This window comes from Amblyomma mixtum, chromosome 4 (assembly GCF_055824585.1).
Source record: "Amblyomma mixtum isolate Tamu chromosome 4, ASM5582458v1, whole genome shotgun sequence".
Lineage (NCBI taxonomy): Eukaryota > Metazoa > Arthropoda > Arachnida > Ixodida > Ixodidae > Amblyomma > Amblyomma mixtum.
This window is the reverse complement of record NC_143015.1, coordinates 84,012,805-84,031,454: the sequence shown is the minus strand read 5'-3', so window position 1 is coordinate 84,031,454 and position 18,650 is coordinate 84,012,805. Positions and strand designations below refer to the sequence as shown.

Here is an 18,650-nt window from a genome sequence, read left to right as displayed (position 1 = left end):
GGGCCAGTAGACAAATAACAAAACTATCGAGCCGCGACGGCAGCTAGTTCGCGTCCGTCCGTCCGTCCGTCCGTCCGTCCGTCATCGTTAGCGTCCGTCCAAATGGTCGGACCACCAAAAACTACAGGCGATATATTATGCTCCCACGTCATCCTCTCAGCCTTCACGCCAACAATCACCAGGCCATGCCGTATGGTAACGGATCCCAACATCCATCTATTCTTATTTCCACTCAGAACCAGTGCCTTCTTTCCGGCCCATCCATTCCCTTCATCTGAAAATCTCTCATCGCTTAGGTTCAGCGGGGCCGCTTGGGATTTACTAAAGAAAAAATTCTCATAACTACTGCCCTAAAAGTGCAGCAGGGTCGGCATCTTATAATAGAGGGTCAAAGGAAGACGTGTTTACTAAGCCATGCATAGGCACTAAAAAACTCAACAAGGCAAGAAAATTATAAAAACAATCGTGGAGGTGCTGGGTATCGATCCCAGTACCTCTCGCATGCTAAGCCAGCGCTCTACCATCTGAGCTACACCCCCCGTACAAGCACACCGCCGTAACCGGAATACGCGAAGAGCAGGGAAACACAGTGAAGAAATCTAGGTCGAACGACGGCAGCCGAAGAAGTCCGAAGAAACCGGTTCCCATCGAGATCCTGAGTAGCGTTTAAACGCATTAACGACCGCAAAGCGGCATTTTGGTTTTCACAGCTATTCCCGAGAACCATCACTTAAAGTCGAGTGGGTGAATAAAAAGTAGATAGTGAAATAAAAGGGTTAGCGGGTATTAACATCCCCTTCACAGATATTAGGGTTTATTTAAGCTTGCAGTTCCAAACGAGATACTCGCTGACCGAATTACATGAAACGGAACACCGGAGTTTCTCTCTCCTCTAATTCTGTGTGTGCCTCGGTTTGCGCTGTAATCTTCAGAATTATTCCGAACGAACTAGTCTGGGAAATGACATCGCGGTCACTGCAAAGCTCGTGTTGATGGAGGTCATAGTCTTCCCACAATGTATTCTGCACCCTGCGTCATTTTCATTAGCACATCGCAGTTTTTTTTTCTTGTCTCCCCGACAGTTTATTCATTCTCTCAGCCAATGAGGCCCCGTTTCGACTCTAAATTAATTCGTTGTAACCCGTTCTTAGCATACTCATCTACTATCCAGAACCAAGAGCATCGAATGACTTCTATTTCTGGAATGGAATGACAAAGTTTTATTGTCTTTCCCTCCTAATGCGTCCCGCAATTCTTAGCAGTTTGACATCTACGTTTCACAGACAATAACAGTAAGCCCACGGCTTCAAGCCTTCGCCCAGGCCATTAACACTGGCAGCTAACTTCTGGTAAACAAATAAGCCAAGAACTTCTTTTTCAGGGGTACGTCAAAGAACACGATCCAAAGAAAATGCGACCAGGTTCGAAGCATTCTGCAGAAAACAATCACGAAAAGTAATATTGCTCGCGCCCAAATGGGACAGCGCCGATAATTGTGATTTTGATGAATGATTAAACTAGACTCTACACATGTTTAGGAATGAGCTCCTGTCAGTGATATCGAGGCAAAGTGTCGAGGGCGGATGCGCGATTTTCGCCATCTTTTTTTGCAAACGAGAGCCGTAAAATCTATATAATATTAAAAGTCGCCGCTCTGAAGTTTAATCTTTTCTTGGGTCCATGGCCCGCCGTATTTTGCGTCTATCGTTACTTGCCTGGAGGTAGCTGAAAACACTGGAATTCCTTGGTATCCCATCGTAAGACCAGGCTTCTAAGCTAATGTTTTCATCAACCCAGATAACATGTCCGCAGGAAATAGTTGCTTACATAAAATTACATCTGAAAGTGTACTTCAGGCTGTTTTGTTTGCGGTGGTCAATTGGAGAGTGCAGGAGCAACTAGCTTGCGATGCCTTAAAAAACTCCGGCTTTAAGCGCTGCTTGATCAATATATACGCAAAATATTTACTTGAAAAAAAGTGTTTTTTTCCTAACTTTTCTATCATGATAGACTTAACTGAATGTATTTTGCGCTTCGGGATTAGTTGCATGTCCTGCAAAGCTTTAGACATCAAAAGGCGGCCTTATCCGCGTCATTTCCGGATAAACAATTGAATTAGACAGGGAAAAATCATAATCAGTGCAGCAGGTTTCACTGCCATGGTAAAGCGGTTGTGTGTCGCGAGTAGCAAATGTAATTCGTGAAAAAAAAAATGTATTTACTAACAATACTACTATTGTGAATAGCTTATCATTTTTCTGCGTACTTGACAATGCCCCCAAGTGCGAAATGGTTGCCACTGATTGCCTAGACTCAATCGCAATCTCTCCATTCGTTTTGGAACAAGGCAAGAAATCTTTTAAACAGATCTCTGCATTTAGTTGTCAAAATGTTACTGCTAGAAAGAAAAACTAATGTGAGACTTATCAGTAAGACGGAAGTTCAAAAAAAATTTTTGATTAGGCATTAGATAAGACATGCGGGAAAATAGGAGTAGCACGCCAGGTAACTGAAGGCTGCCTATATAGGTCATACATGCGAATCGCCACCGCCCAGCCAAGGCGACAAAACGCCTTCGTTCGTTCCGTCGATAGCTCAGTTGGTAGAGCGGTGGACTGTAGAGGACTCTCCGTACGGACATCCATAGGTCGCTGGTTCGAATCCGGCTCGACGGAGTTTTTTTTTTTTTTTTGCGCGGGGACGTAGCGATCTCTACACTTTCATGGTGCGAATAACCCTGCATGCCAAACTAAGATACTTTTCGAGCTCACTCGGAATGTTGGCCTTTGACTCCTTTTAAACGGTTCAGCTCGAAACACTTACGCGCTGTGGGATCGAGCAAACGGTATTGATCGCACATGAAAATTCAGGAAGAGAAACCTGTGTGGTTTACCTCAGGTGTCCGAAGGGCACATTTCCTGAACTTCTTTTGGTTCATTTCGAACGATGCGACTGTATAAATCATGTCTTGTAGACACTTCTCGCTCTCCCAAGATTCTAAAAATTAAATGGTTGTCCATTATTCCTAGCTGGCAAGGAAAAGGTGGATCAGACGGAGAATTAGGAGATGTGTCATAAACGCTGGCATCAATATGTATTTCTAGGGCAAAGCAGATAGAAATAAAAAGAAAGTTCGTCAGAACCTTAATCACTTTAATGTTGTTGTGAGTTGTATAAAACAAGATGTAGTTTACTTTTTTTTAGTAGCACCTAGTTCAATGGAGAATGAAATTATATACTCTGACTTTTTAAATTTGCAGCTGGACGATAAACATCGCGAAAGATTGGCACACAGCGCTATAGAGGTCCTAATTCATATTCGGGCAAACTACGCAAAAAGATCGCCATTTTTTTACTCGGTTCAAAAGAAGCCCAGCGAAATTTCAAAAATTATCCCAGGACAGCGTGATCCATGCACCCAAGTGCGACGCGATTACAGCGCTCTCAAACGCGTCTTGGAAAAGCGCTACGGGATTCGCGCCGTGTGCGCTGTGCACGACAAGGCTTTGCGACGTTGCTGGTGGCGAGATAAGCGTGTACCGTTGCTGACGTGTGATGGCGTGCCGTCAGCAGCCGCTGACGCTTATCTCGTTTTGCAGGCAATCTCATAGTTCGCACTTTCTTGCCTGTAAGCAGCCTACATATTTACGCCAACACTGCAGGAGTTCAATACCCTTTGAAAATCAAAATCATGCCTAGCATTCGGACGAATTTCAATCTGCTAAGCTGTTTTTTGGCTGTCAGTAATAAATCAGGAACTGTCACCGAAAGTCAAGTAGTGGTAACTTTCGTGGTTACACGTCGTGGTAACACGTAACTTTGTAGGCACAAGCCACAGTTTTGCGCGAGAACACGAATATATTTTCGTCATATCAATGCGAAAGCTTTATACTGCTCTGCACCAGCAGAAAGTGTCCGCAAGACGTGTCCACAAATTTTGTCCGCTCGATTCCGTCGTTCTCTGAAGATAAATATGTGAAAGTGTGAGTGTGACAGATAGTGCGTGATAAAATGTTGCCGTTGGAAAAATCTCGTTGATGAGGTATAACTAGTTAATTAAAAGCGATAGAACACTCAAAAGTAGACTTAAACGTCAAAATAGCCATGGACGTCCATATAGTACATGGACGTTAGAACAGCGATGGACGTCGATATAGTATGTGGAAGTTTTGCTTTCGCATTGCTCCAATGCGTGTCACCGCAGTGACCAAAGTTCTTTCATAGTTTTTAGGGCTGAGATGACTGCTCCTTCAGGCGCCGGACTATCGGCAGGCGCACGTCTGTGACTTTAGTTTCCGCCGTTGTAGAGCAGATCCACTGCTTTCAGGTCCTCACTGAATATACCGGGAATTTAAAAACGATTGCAAGCCACCAGCAGTGTAGAGGGCGCAGTTATCTGCAAGACGGCACGGTGTTCACTTTGGGATTGCACTGCGGAGTAGCCTAAGGAGCTTCGAAACAGCAATCGATTTTTTTTATCACGGATACGAACGTTAGCATGAAGAGTTGTGTAGCTCTGAAAACTTGTTTCTAGCACAGTAACGCAAAAAAAATATATTCTGGATTTTTTATCTCTCTATTTTCTGACTAGATATGCGTACTATTTCGGCGACATTTTGTGCGAGCCCCTCAACTAATGGCATTAGAATATTTTTTTTATTCCATAAATATCCTATATTCTGTTTCTGTCTTTGTGCAATTGAAAAGAGAATTATTTGAGCTGGGCTATGATGGGCCCAAACAAACAAAAATGATTAAATTAATGTATGGAAAGAAATTTATGCACAGCACCCTGGAACTGTCAATATTTCCGCAGTAACTGTCAATTTTCCGCAATTTTCCGCGTTTCGTGCTGCATATGACAGGGGATGCAAAGGAATCTGAATGCGGTTTCCTTCATGCTTTTTTTCACATTGAAAAATCTAGTGTGTACAATAAGCTGCAGCGTAGGGAAAGACTGTGCGCAGAAAGAGGACGAGGCTTTGTTTGTACATTTTCGAAAAAAAAACAATGCTCTTTGAGAGGCAGTCGGTGATATTGGAAATGTTTCCCCATTGCGCGCGTCGGCGCCGTGGCTTAGTTGGTTAAAGCGCCTGTCTAGTAAACAGGAGATCGTGAGTTCGAATCTCGCCGGTGCCTGTTTTTTTATTTCTATTTTTTTGCACCTTGCCGATTCGGTAGTGGTTGTTAGTAACCGTCCAGAAGGTCCGATTAATGCGCTCTAGAAACCAAAGGCATTGTACTCTACGCCCACGCCCTCCCAGCCGCCTAACGGGATACATTCGCCATCCAATTCGATACGGTAATGGGCTCCAAAGCACTTGACTCTTTATTTCTACATAAAAACTGTGCCCTCTTAACCACCTGCCCTCCCTTTTCCCATATCTATTATATCTTATGTTCACCTGTGCACCTATGAAAGCAGCAAGTTAACCTGTCAATATCTCGGTAGGTCATAGCAGGAGAGCGATAAGGTTAATGTATTCACGAGAAAATCCTACCTCCCAACTACGGATTCAAAAGAACCGCCGAGCCGGAACTTTTCTCGCAATCATCACCACAAGCCATGTTTATTAAACCAGTATTGGCGCTAAATATCTGAGCAATGCTCTGAGGTGTAAGTTATTAAAATAAAAATACATCGTGGAGTTGCGGGGTATCGATCCCCGTACCTCTCGCATGCTAAGCGAGCGCTCTATCATCTGAGCTACACCCCCGGACACTCCTGGCGAGGCAACAGGACTACGCCAAGAGCCCGGCACCACCGGGAAAAAAATTCAAGGTCGAAAGGCTGCAACAGAACACGACCGTAGAAACTGGCTGCCATCAGAATCTTGCGACCCATTGAAGAGAATTCCCATCCGCCAGGCAGCATTATGGTTGTTGTGTGTAGCCGTAAAGGGTAATGGAGCGGATTCCAAGAAAAGGCAAGCATAGCATGAGGGCACAAAGCAAGGTAGGCTGCTGAGTAAGGAAGTTTGCGGGTATAAAATGGCCGCAGCTGGAACTCGACAGAGTTAATTGGAGGAATACGGGAGAGGCCGTCATTCTGCTGTGTCTGCGGTTAGGCTGATTGTGATGACGTTAGTAATAGGCATATTCGTTTTGACAATTTTGAAAACGCCGTTACCCTCGGCACTGTAGCTAGAAAAACTGTGACCTTCTCGCGCGGTTTTCTAAATGCACCCGTTGTTGTCCTGCGCACTGCAACTCCCACCTTCTCTGTCCTCACCGCGCCGCGGTGCTCACTGCTTCTCGCTTTGAGCACGGGCCACTTAATTTAATATTTTAGTAAACTTTCTAAAGGGCTGGTGAACAAAAACATTACCGCCAAGATTTCTGGCCGAAATGATACCTGTGGCACTAAGAGTGACCAAAACAACACCCTTTTCAAACATAAATGAGCGGAAAATGCAAGCTATGACAATTAGGGATGTGACGTCAACCCTACCCGTAGTTAGTTATCGCCAGCATGGAGCGCCTTTAAGTAGAAGCGTCTGCCGTGGTTTTGTTTCGTTGCACAGCCCATTTCGTTCGCCTTCCTCGTGTCCGCGCCACAAGGTTCTCTGCCTGCATCTCATGGTTACATACTTTGGGTAACTACTTGCCTAACTGGGGCAGAATTATTAGGGAATCTCCACCATCTGCAGCGACGGCGAAAAAAAAAAGTAGTAGACGTTCCGCGCTTGTTAAACCTAGTGATACGAGCGAAAGCTCTGTTAAGCATGGTTTGGCACCGGAGTCGATCCGGCACGCGCCTCATACATGGCGAGAATGAGCCACTGAGTACCAGCGTGGCAGCTGTTCTACCCCCGCTGCTCATGTGGTACAGAAGCGGTGAGACTCCAAGCGAGCGCAGCTGCGGCGCCTCTCCACAGCGAGTCACGTGGTATGACGTCACTTGCTGCACCTCCGCTCCGCCGGCTCAAGTTCAAATGCGCACCAAACTTGACCTTGGGAGTTTTAGTGCGAAGAGTAGGGCTTTCGCTCTAAAGCAACATTCCTCAGAGATGATACCGCAAGCGCCATCTCGCGCCCGCTAGAGGAATGAGCGCTGCCTTTTTCTGGGCAGAAGTTAGCTTGCGATGCTTTGCCTGATCCACAGACATCGCATTTATGTCTTGTTTTTAAGTATGATACTGCACTGGAGCCCTATTTGATCTTTCGGAATAACTGAACGTTCAGGCAACTGAGGTTCAGCATAAACGCTCGCAAGCATGGCACGAGACGGGGAACTCTTTACTGCAAGCCAGCTTGCTTACGGCGCTGCTGAGGGTAGACTTGAGGGGACCGCAGCTTCGCAGGGGGGCGCTGCGGACGCCACTGAAAAGCGCCCTCTCCGGCCGACTCCGCACTTTTGTCCGGGCAAACCGGTCTCCCTCCCATTGAGTAGCTGCGCGAGCAGCGCGCTTTCTCCTGAAAAAAAGCCAGTTCTGCACGTACTTTGCACGTGTTGGCCAGCCTGCAAATCTCTTTGTGCAGTCGCGAGCTTTTTCCCTCGTGCTTGAATGCTGACGAGCTTCAGAGAGAGAGAGAGAGAGAGAGGGAAAGGCAGGGATGTTAACCAGAAAGGATTCCGGTTGGCTACCCTGCACAGGGGAAGGGAATGAGGGGAATTAAAGAGGAAAGAGAGAAGTAACGGGAAATAATCACAGTCTGTCAATTAAGGCAGTCGCTCTCAAAAAGCGAAAGAGTGCCTTGTAAGCCTTGATGGCAGTTGACTGTTGTGGCCACGGACCGAGGATCTTGGCCTCTGTGAAAGGGCGAGGGTCCAGGCGGTCCAAAGCACATCGCAGCTTATGTCTTTCGGCTACAAAGGCAGGGCACTCACACAAGATATGGGTGATTGTCTCATCACAGGCGCAGTTCACACAAGAAGGGCTGTCGGCCATCGCGATCCGGAAAGCATACTTATTCGTGAAGGCAACACCGAGCCATAGACGACACAGTAGTGTTGCTTCACGACGCGCTACATTACACGGAAGACGGAGGCGCAGTCCAGGGTCCAAAGTCCTGAGGCGACGGTTGCACAACTCACCAGAGTTCCACGCTGAAAGTGTGAGCTCCAGCCTCAAAGAACGAAGCCCACACGCTGCGTCAGCTCTCGTTACGGGGATATTAACGGGGATTCCATCATTGTGGGCAGAACGGGCAGCTTCGTCAGCCTGGTGATTGCCATGAATGCCGCAGTGGCCCGGCAGCCACTGGAAAATTATGTTATGTCCTTTCAATGTGGCGTCATGGTAGAGCTTGCGGATTTCGGCAACGAGTTGTTCGTGTGACCCACGGCGTAGTGCAGTTTGCAGGCCTTGAAGGGCTGCTTTAGAGTCGGTGAAAACTGTCCAGTCATCTGCAGATTCCTGACTAATGAACTGAACTGCAGCCCGTAGGGCAGCTAGTTCTGCACCAGTTGAAGAGGTGAGATAGGTAGTCCTCACCTTCATTAAAATAGACCTGGCCGGTATCACCACAGACCCAGCAGAGCTTGTTGAAGTCACTGAGCCATCTGTGTAGACATGTATGCGGTGTTTATGGTTAAAATGCAAATGATGCAGTGTCAGTTGCTTGAGAGCAGACAATGATAAATCAGATTTCTTATTAATTCCAGGAATAGATAGGTGCACCCGGGGTTCATGGAGACTCCATACGGGTGAGCATGATCTTGATGGGTGGGCGAACTGCGAAGGAAGATAGGCACGGTGAGCTTGAATTACATTTGCAAATGCAGTATGTGGTCTGAGTACGGGAAGAGCTGCAAGATGATGACTCGGAACTCGCGTGAGGTGCCGAATGTGTGTTCTCATGGTTTCAACAGCAATGTATGAAGTAACAGGATGCTCCCCAGCGACAAGAATAGTGGCTGCCGTTGAGGCACATTTAGGTAGCCCAAGGCAGATTCGTAGAGCTTGCGCTTGAACACTTTGAAGTGTCTGAAGGTTTGTCTTTCTGATATTGTTTAAAATGGGAAAGCTATACCGCATGTATCCCAGGAACAGCGAACGGTACAGTTGAAGCATCGAGCGTACAGATGCACCCCAGGACTTTCCCCCGAGGAAGGAGAGAATATGAACAATCGCTGTCAGTTTCTTTCGCATGTCGTAAAGATGGGGACTCCACGAGAGGTTCCTATCGATAACAACGCCAAGGAAGGGATGGTTTTTCTCATAGGGAATGGCGTTGCCATTAATATATATGGGGTAACTTGTCATTTTTTTCGCGTGAACGCCACGAGGGAACACTTCTCGGTTGAAATATTTAGGCCCTGCTGACGAAGGTATAACGTCAGTATCGTTGCCGCCTTTTGTAGTCTCGCACGAACTTGGGGACGGGTCACGCTTGATGCCCAAATACAGATATCATCGGCGTACATTGAGATCTGGACTGATTGTGGCAATGAGTCAACCAGGCCGACGAGAGCTATGTTGAAAAGAGTTGGGCTCAGCACTCCACCCTGCTGGACTCCGCGCGAATTTAGATGCGAAGAGGTTGGTCCGTCTTCAGTCTGGACAAAACACGACCTCCCTGACAAATAGCTGCGTATCCAGCTGAACATGCGGCCTCCAATCTGAGCAGCTTCTAATGCGTCCAAAATGGCCTGATGCGTTACGTTGTCGTAGGCGCCCTTGATGTCCAAGAATAGTGCCGCAGTCAATCTTTTCAAGTTTTTTTGGTGCTGGACGGACGATACAAGGTCAACCACATTGTCAATGGAAGAGCGGCCACGTCTAAAGCCAGACATAAATGCAGGGTAAATTTGGTATCGCTCCAGGTACCATTCCACGCGTGTTAACAGCATTCTTTCCATGACTTTCCCGACACTGCTGGAGAGTGCAATTGGTCGGTATGCTGAAATGTCGAGTGGTGATTTTCCCGGTTTAAGGAGTGGTACGAGACGACTGGTCTTCCATGCATTAGGAACTAAGCCCTCGCACCATGACTTGTTGTATGTATCCAGAAGAACCCGTCGAGCCTCTTGGCCAAGGTTGGCGAGCGCGGAGTATGTCACACCATCGGGCCCCGGCGATGACGACCTTCTGCAACAAGCCAGCGCAGCGTCAAGTTCCTCCATGGAGAACAAGTTATCCATTCGTGAATCCCGCGAGGGTGGAACATCACTGCAGTGCAGCGTTGTGGATGGGTTCGGTTGGCCTATTATCCTTGCGCAAAATTCTTCGGCTACCGCGACCTCGCTGCGTCTTTGGTGGAGCGCGAGGGATTTAAACGGGTGGCGCTGTTGAGGGGACGTACGAAGGCCACGGATCACATTCCAAACGCGTGACAAAGGCTTTCGTGGGTCAAGTCTCTTGCAAAATGTTCTCCAACGTTGTGTCTGCAGGGCTTGAATTCTGCGCTGGATTTTCTTCTGCAGGCGTCTTGCATCTCTGAGGTCTAAGCGCGACTTTGTGCGTAGGTATCTGCGCTCTGCCCTGCGCCGTAGTGCCCGCAGTTGTTGTAATTCAATATCAAAGTCGGTGTACTTTGCGACGGGGTTGTAGCAACACGTTGCGCTCTCCATGACCTCCTTAATTTTTTGTTCAAGACCTGTCGAGAATCCTTCCATGCATGCATCCTCCATACGCGCTTTAAAAACTGTCCAATCAATGCGCTGCATACGTGTGGCAGAACGGGACGTGCAATGGCCGGTAAAAATCAGGTAGGTTGGGATGTGGTCACTGCCATGGGTTTCTACATCCAAAAACCATTGGACGTTGTTGGTTAGGCATCGCGAAACGAAAGTCAAATCTAGGCAGCTGCTATAGGTCACCCCTCGAATATACGTCGGGGTTCCGTCATTTAGGCACTGGAGGCCGTGGTCAGAGGCGAAGGAGACGAGTTTCCTTCCACTAAGGTTCATCCTAACGCCTCCCCACATGGTGTGGTGAGCATTGAAGTCACCTATAATCACCCATGGACCGGAGGTGGCTTCAGAGGATTAGCAAAATGTACAGGGGCGCTAGAAAAAAATGCGGACAGCACGGCGCCCACGCGCTGCGCAGTCGGAATTTATCTTCAATGTGTTTTTATCTCGGGAGTAACAAAAAGACGCTAGAGTGGTACATTATTGTATCACGGATGTCTCCAGCGTATTTGTTTTGCGAGCCAAGTATAAGCGTGACGAAAATAAATTCCAACAGCGGAGCGCCTAGGCACTGCGCTGTTCGCATTTCTTTCTGTCGCGGCAGTACGCTCAGAGATGTAGGTTAAAATAAATAGTGGACAGTGAATTTTTTTTTTCGCTGCGCAAACTTGAAAAATGTACTGCTAGTGGATCAGGCCCACTATGTGAAGCAGATTGTTGACGAAAAAGCCGGTACCGTAACGGCGAAATGTGTATCGCAAGTAAATGACGAGGTCATTTAGGACTTGGAATTCGAGCTAAATACCATTTTTTTTCTGGCGCGGCCATCTTCGCAAGATGCTTAATTTCGTTGGGTGGCTGAGCAGTTAGGTGCATGCAGGTTTGTTGGCCAAATAATAAGGGTTTTGTTACGTGTTTCGCTGAAAAATAATGAAAATAATTTTTATTTTAAATTAAAATAAAGTGGCCTTAAGGCGACACGCGAGGCTGAGGAGAAAAACGAAAACACTCACGAAATGCGCCTACCAGCTTCTTGCTATATACGGCAAAGAGAAAAAATGCTCTAGTTTGGTCAATCGCTACAACGGAGATAAGCGGTTTGTATATTTATTTTAATGCCGATTACAGCGCACGCGCATCCCCAAAACAATTTATTTGCAGAGCCATCGCTCATATGCAAATGCTCATTCATGTGCAAGCAAACATTTCGATTATTTTTGTTTTTAGAAATTTTTTACATGTAAAGCAACTTCGAAAATTGAGCCAGGCGTCACAAGTCGGAACATTGAGGCGATCACCGACCTTGCCTCACACGCGTCTACATAATGCCGCTAGCTGTTGTCAGTCTCCAAAATCAAAAAATGACAAAAGAAATGAGTTTCGTTAGCGCGAGCTTTACTAAACACTGCATGCTTAGTGAATTACAGCAAAAACTGCTCAGAAACATTATTACGCGTGCAACATGCCAAACATGCTTAGCAACAGGAAAAAGCTTACTTCACCCTGCCCATAGCAGTTATCGAGGCCTGCCGTTTCTCGTTCTCATCCATTTCATACCCAACAATTCCGGACAAAAACATTTTTTAATAGGAAAAAGTGTATGAACGCATTTTTTTTTCATATACTGGAAGATTTCACTATAGGAATCTCCCATCGATAGGCTAGCATTTTTTTTTCGTATTAACGTTTTTCCTATCGTCAACTGCTCGATACGAGCGATGAAAAATATTTAAGATTTTGCTGCATATAGAAAGGGTGGACCATTACCTTCAATATTTCCGTTACTGTACGTTACAATTTTCCAATATTAATTTTTTTTCCCCAAGAATGTAGGACATCTCCAGGAAATCTGTAGAATTCCACGGGCAGTCCTTGGCCGTCGATGTTCAGAGAACTATTGTGACAGCCCCAGACACGACAAGTTTCTCCACTCTTAGAACGTCGCGGAATTCACAGCGAGCGGCAACAACACTTTTGTGCGCCCGCGAGCAGGACGGCACGTGCTCACAATGAAAGAGAGAGTGCCAGCTGCGCGAGCAGCACGCGCGTACCAGTCGACACGCTGCTGGCTCAATGCGCTCCGCCCGCGACGTGCCCGGACGGAAACGCCAAAATGACCGGCAGGGGAGAAGTGGCGCTAGTGCAGTGGGAGCAAACTTCAGGTGCGCTTCCCTACAGAAGCGGTGAGACTCCAAGCGAGCGCAGCTGCGGCGCCTCTCCACAGCGAGTCACGTGGTATGACGTCACTTGCTGCACCTCTGCTCCGCCGGCTCAAGTTCAAATGCGCACTAAACTTGACCTTGGGAGTTTTAGTGCGAAGAGTAGGGCTTTCGCTCTAAAAGCAACATTCCTCAGAGATGATACCGCAAGCGCCATCTCGCGCCCGCTAGAGGAATGAGCGCTGCCTTTTTCTGGGGAGAAGTTAGCTTGCGATGCTTTGCCTGATCCACAGACATCGCATTTATGTCTTGTTTTTAAGTATGATACTGCACTGGAGCCCTATTTTATCTTTCGGAATAACTGAACGTTCAGGCAACTGAGGTTCAGCATAAACGCTCGCAAGCATGGCACGAGACGGGGAACTCTTTACTGCAAGCCAGCTTGCTTACGGCGCTGCTGAGGGTAGGCTTGAAGTAATGTCCACCAGCTTGTAGCCAGATCTTTGTTTAACCAAGTCGAAGCAAAGGTCCACAGTGGTCTACAGGTCGCGTACTCGCCACTCAAGTATCATGGGATCGATTGTCAACTAACTGCCCCACTTTAATTTTCAGTGCAATTAATTTACTTACAACATTACGTGTCATAATGACATATCAGTCATGCTACGAATTTATAGTCACAATCTAACTCCAATTTTAGTCATTATCATTCCACAGCTCAACGTGTGACTTGACAACCATCCCGACCAATCGTGAATTAATGTGTTTTCGCTTGCGGCTTTTCCTCCAAACGTCGTGCGTAGCGCCGTCGCCACATTAAAAATCACTCACGACGCGGGGATTTAGTTGGTATGGCGTTCAGCTGATAAGCCTAAAGACCTACGATCGAATGCGGTTGCGCAGGCTCTTTTTCGATGGAGGCGAAAGGCAACAACACCCCTGCCTTGTGTGATGTCAGTTCACGTTACGGAATCTCAGGCGGTATAAATTAGTCCGGAGCCTTCCACTATGCCGCCTCCCGTAGCCCGCGTGTACCTTCGCATCGTTATGGACCCAAAGCCTGACCACCCAATAAAGACAACGGCAGTGATATCGACCACCGTGAAACAAAGCTCTTAAAAGATCTATCTTAGTGAAGCAGCGCAACGGCACAAGGCCAAGGGAAGAAGAGGACAAACACAGCGCTGAACTGACAACAAATGTTTATTCCGGATGCTAACAGCATATACATACTCTTTTGCACCTTAGAAAAAACAAAGAAACAGAGAGCAGCAGAAAGTATCAATCCCAGTCATTATGCGCATGCAAAATCCTGCCCACACAAGTTTGAAGTTAGTTTCTCCAATCAGGTTGATAGGCTAACAAACGCAAAATACCCCCTTCATATCCTGGCATCAGTAGCAGAAGGGATATTGAAAAAGCTGAAGGAGGGCAAAGCTGTCCCCCATTCCAAACAAAAAAAAAATCTGGCAGTAATACCTTATGTTCATGTTGTGTCCCACAATTTGAAGAGAATAGGCAAAAAGGCTGGAGTAGATGCTGTTTTTTCGGCTCCTGTCAGACTGAGTGGCTAGTGTGCGAGAGTTAATCGCCCGGATAAAAGATCGGAATCTGGTCATAATTGCAAGAAAAAACACAGGATGAAGTACGTGCCATGCCAAGACAACGTGGTGTACTCAGTCGCGTTGAAGTGTGGTGGGTCATACATCGGCCAAACTGGCCGGTGTCTAAATGAAAGACTTAAAGAGCACGCAAACAATGTCAAGAACGCAGCCCGCCACATAGGTATTCACTGTCGTGACTGTTCATGTTACCCAGAATTCAAAAACAGCCAAGTTGTTACCAAACACAAGGATAAGCTTACACGAGAGATTATTGAGGCATCTGAGATCATGAAGCTGGGTGCGAATTGTATCAGCACTCCTTCCGTTGTCATCTCGGTGAAAGAGCACAACTTCCTGATTTCAAATGATCGATGTACATGCGATACAGCTGCATGCGCATAATGACTGGGATTGATACTTTCTGCTGCTCTCTGTTTCTTTGTTTTTTCTAAGGTGCAAAAGAGCATATATATGCTGTCCTCTTCTTCCCTTGGCCTTGTGCCGTTGCGCTGCTTCACTAAGATATGTCAGACCAACTCGCCCACCAGTTCATGTTGTTCTTAAAAGATCAATTCCAAGTATTTACTAATGAAGAAACGGTAATAACTGAAAAGCATGGTGAGCTTTTGATCAAATTTATTGACGCTAGCCACCCTGAAACAATGTGAATGGACATGAAATAAGGCGATACCAAAATATTCTTTTTTAAAAATGGAAGGAGAAAAAAGAATGGAGGTGCTGGGTATCGATCCCAGTACCTCTCGCATGCTAAGCGAGCGCTCTACCATCTCAACTACACCCTTTTTTTCCTTTATTTTCGAGATTGACATGAAAACAATAAGAACACTTCAGCTACACTTGAGCTGATACGGGTGAAGTTAAAATTTCTTAAGTTTCACTAGATCATCTAGTAGTGTTACCCACTGGGGTGGGTCACGCTGCGCCTGGTAACATTCCCGCAGATAAACAGCACTTTCAACAAAGTTCTCACGTGTACTACGAGTGTTTATATCCGCATGCCTTACTTGCATTCGCGTTTTCCACAAGTTGTGGAGGCCAAGAAGCATTAATAAGTCATAGGGTACCTCTTTGCGATCAACTGGTAGAAATCTGATACCATAAGGGTACAGTGGTAGTTCTTTCTTGATGGTTCTCTGCAGGACATCCCAGAAAAATATGGCGTCCCAGCAGTCTAGGAAAACATGTTCAATTGTCTCCGGCTGCTTACATAACAGTCAATTTGTTGTCCATGGGACAAAGATTCCTTTTCATGGAGCCAGGTTTTAACGGGTGGTGTATTAGAGTGCAATTTGAAAAGGATGTTTTCACTGGCGGCCGGACCGGCATCTTTTTCAGCCGTTTTAAAATATCCTGCCCTGGGCCTCCACGGTAAGGTGCACGATATAAAGGTGGCGGCAGCATAATATCAACCAGATCCTTATACAGCTTCTTTTTGGGAACGTTATACAGGTATTCTAGTGAAAAACGCACTTCCAACAACCTGAAGGAAAGGACAACCTCACGCAAATATTCGTTTACAGCACCACACATGTTTTCACACGATGACACTATGATTCCGGGGAGCAGCCTTTGCAACCGCATTTGCATAACAGTTTTCAAAACATGTAATTTTGATCACGAAGGAACTGAAAGAGCGCTTAACGGTACTATTATGTGTGCGCACAGAGATATCTGGAAAAGGCAGGGAACAAATCTGGTTTACGAGGCTACAAGACATCGACTGTTGCTGAGTTCATGCCCTGCCTTTTAACCGGTTTTTCGCTGCTTGCGCGAACGCGACACCATACAGTGGGTCTATTATCACTTGCTTCAAGGAAGGTGAGAACTCCTGAGATTTTTGCTTTTGTACATTGTGACCAACTAAATAATTTCACTAAGATAATATTATCCGCTAGAAATGAGCCATAAAAAATTACATTATGTGGCGGTCATTTAAAGAGTAGAGGGTAAACCATCGAGAGGTGTCTGGAAGCTTCGGATGTCTTGTGTGCGCAACTTGACGGATATATACACAAAACATTCACAGCGCAACATGTTGGATATGTACGCAAAATATTTATTAACTAAAAAAATGGGATTCTCATAACACTAATATTGCATTGTCGCATTTGACATACTATAAATCCTGCAAGGCTTGATACATAAAAAAGCTGCCTCATTCCTATCATTTGCGTATAAAGAACAAAATTAGACGGCTGAAAAATGCGCTTCAGACTCACTAGATTTTACTGCTCGGAGCCATTTTCTGTGAACAGTTGCATAAGTGATGCGAGATCATAATTTTTTATTAGCAAATTACTTCTATTGTTAGAATTTCATCGTTATAGCGCATGCGGTATACTTCAAATCGTCCTTCCAGTGTCAAGTCCATCCGTCTGCTTTCCGTGGGCCCCTCCGGCTCTTTTCGTTCTTTCGAAAAGAAGAAATGAACGCTTTAGTGTCATAAGTTTGAGTGCTTCCTCATCTTCTGCCTGACTGCGCCCACTGCAGGGCAAAGGCCTCTCCCATGTCTCTCCATTAACCCTGTCCTGTGCCAGTTGCGGCCACCGAATCCCCGCAAACTTCTTAACCTCATCCGCCCACCTAACTTTCTGCCACCTCCTGATACGGTTGCCTTTTCTTGAAATCCACCTCAATACGCATGAGCGTTTTAATATGCGCCCACTTCATCCCCGCAGATTTCTGGACAATACTCGCCATGCCACTGATATGGTAATGACTACGAAGTCCTCGTCTGTTTATTTTCACTTGGTACATGCGCCCTCGTCGCTTAGAGCTTATGTTCACCAAGTCAACGTTCTGTCAAAATAATAATAAACCTCTCAATATATCGGCGGGTGCTAAGACGACCGCGGAAGAGTTAACTCAAGAGAAAACCCTTTCCCAAAATTAATGCTTTAGAAGAACAGCATTGTCGGCACCCCCCAGTAAAGGACCTCCGTAGCCATTTTTGTTAACCCATGTCATCATCATCATCATCAGCCTGACTACGCCCACTGCAGGGCAAAGGCCTCTCCCATGTCTCTCCAATTAACGCTGTCCTTTGCTAGTTGCGGCCACTGTATCCCCGCAAACTTCGTCATCTCATCCGCCCACCTAACTTTTTGCTGTCCCCTACTTTGTTTGCCTTCTCATGGAATCCACTCCGTTACCCTTAAGGACCAGCGGTTATCTTGCCTTCGCATTACATGCCCTGCCCGAGCCCATTTCTTGCTCTTGATTTCGACTAAGAACAATATGTTATGGGTATACAAAAACGAGATTGTTTTACTCAATACGTACGGGCGAAGTTTAGAAAGAAACCTTTCAGCTCAGGCAATGCATTAGCGACGCGGGTAAGAGGCGAGAAGCTCGCTGTATACATTACCCTGAAAAATCAAGGCTGCGTATCTAGGACACACAGGTGAATCTCCACCTCCTAGGCAAGGCTGCAAAACCATGTCGTCCGTTCCGTCGATAGCTCAGTTGGTAGAGCTGTGGACTGTAGATGCTCACTCCCTGCGGACGTCCATAGGTCGCTGGTTCGAATCCGGCTCGACGGAAGTTGATTATTTTTTATTTGAGCTGTGTCACAGACCTATCAACTTTCATCCTGGATGTAAAATGAAAATCCAAACTAGGCCACTTTCATTCATAAAGTTCGCATTCTCTGAAGTCTGGTTCTAAAAAGTGTGCTTGGAAAGGCTTGTCCCTTACATGCCGAAACCTCAGAAACTTGAGGAGACTCAAATCTTTTTATATAAAATGTGTATTTCAAATCAGAACTCAAAATCATCCTTTAATTGGTGCAAATATTTTCCTCAACAACGAATTCTGAGCCGTCCTACAATGTAGGACACTACGCACAATTTGCCACCTGTTACGTGTGGTAAAGCTTTAAACATTTGACATCGACTTTAAAATCACATTTCTCTTCACGCGCACAGGTTTTCCTCCGATAATGCTAAAAAATTATTTCCTCTTTCTTCGAAAATCAAAATAAGCCGCAGCGGTGGCTCAGTGGCTATGGCGCTTGACTGCTGACTCGAAAGACGAAGGTTCGATCCCAGCCTCCGCGGTTGAATTTCGATGGAGGCGAAATTCTGTAGGCCCGTGTACTGTCCGATGTCAGTAAATCAAATTAAATTCAATCAAAATCGCAATATAGTAGGCCAAAGAACAGTGGAGAATCTTTCTGAACGCACACACACACAACTCTTGCACATGGAAAGTTGAAAATATCTCCATACTACGCCAACGGGCGCGAGCTTTTAAAAACAAAATAAACTTTTAGTGTTGATGTGCAAG

At 46.1% G+C, this 18,650-nt stretch overlaps 4 non-coding genes across 4 annotated transcripts; 3 read left to right on the top strand and 1 right to left on the bottom strand.

Annotated features, from left to right (window-relative positions):
• Positions 1-466: 466 nt before the first annotated feature.
• TRNAA-AGC (transfer RNA alanine (anticodon AGC)) lies at positions 467-539 on the bottom strand. The gene has a single exon. It is a non-coding gene; the product is annotated as a tRNA-Ala (tRNA).
• Positions 540-2,584: 2,045 nt separating this feature from the next.
• Positions 2,585-2,675, top strand: TRNAY-GUA (transfer RNA tyrosine (anticodon GUA)). The gene is given in 2 exon segments: positions 2,585-2,621; positions 2,640-2,675. It is a non-coding gene; the product is annotated as a tRNA-Tyr (tRNA).
• Positions 2,676-5,065: 2,390 nt separating this feature from the next.
• TRNAT-AGU (transfer RNA threonine (anticodon AGU)) lies at positions 5,066-5,139 on the top strand. Its single transcript has one exon. It is a non-coding gene; the product is annotated as a tRNA-Thr (tRNA).
• A 12,674-nt stretch (positions 5,140-17,813) lies between these two features.
• TRNAY-GUA (transfer RNA tyrosine (anticodon GUA)) lies at positions 17,814-17,905 on the top strand. Its single transcript is given in 2 exon segments — positions 17,814-17,850; positions 17,870-17,905. It is a non-coding gene; the product is annotated as a tRNA-Tyr (tRNA).
• The last annotated feature ends 745 nt before the right edge of the window (positions 17,906-18,650 follow it).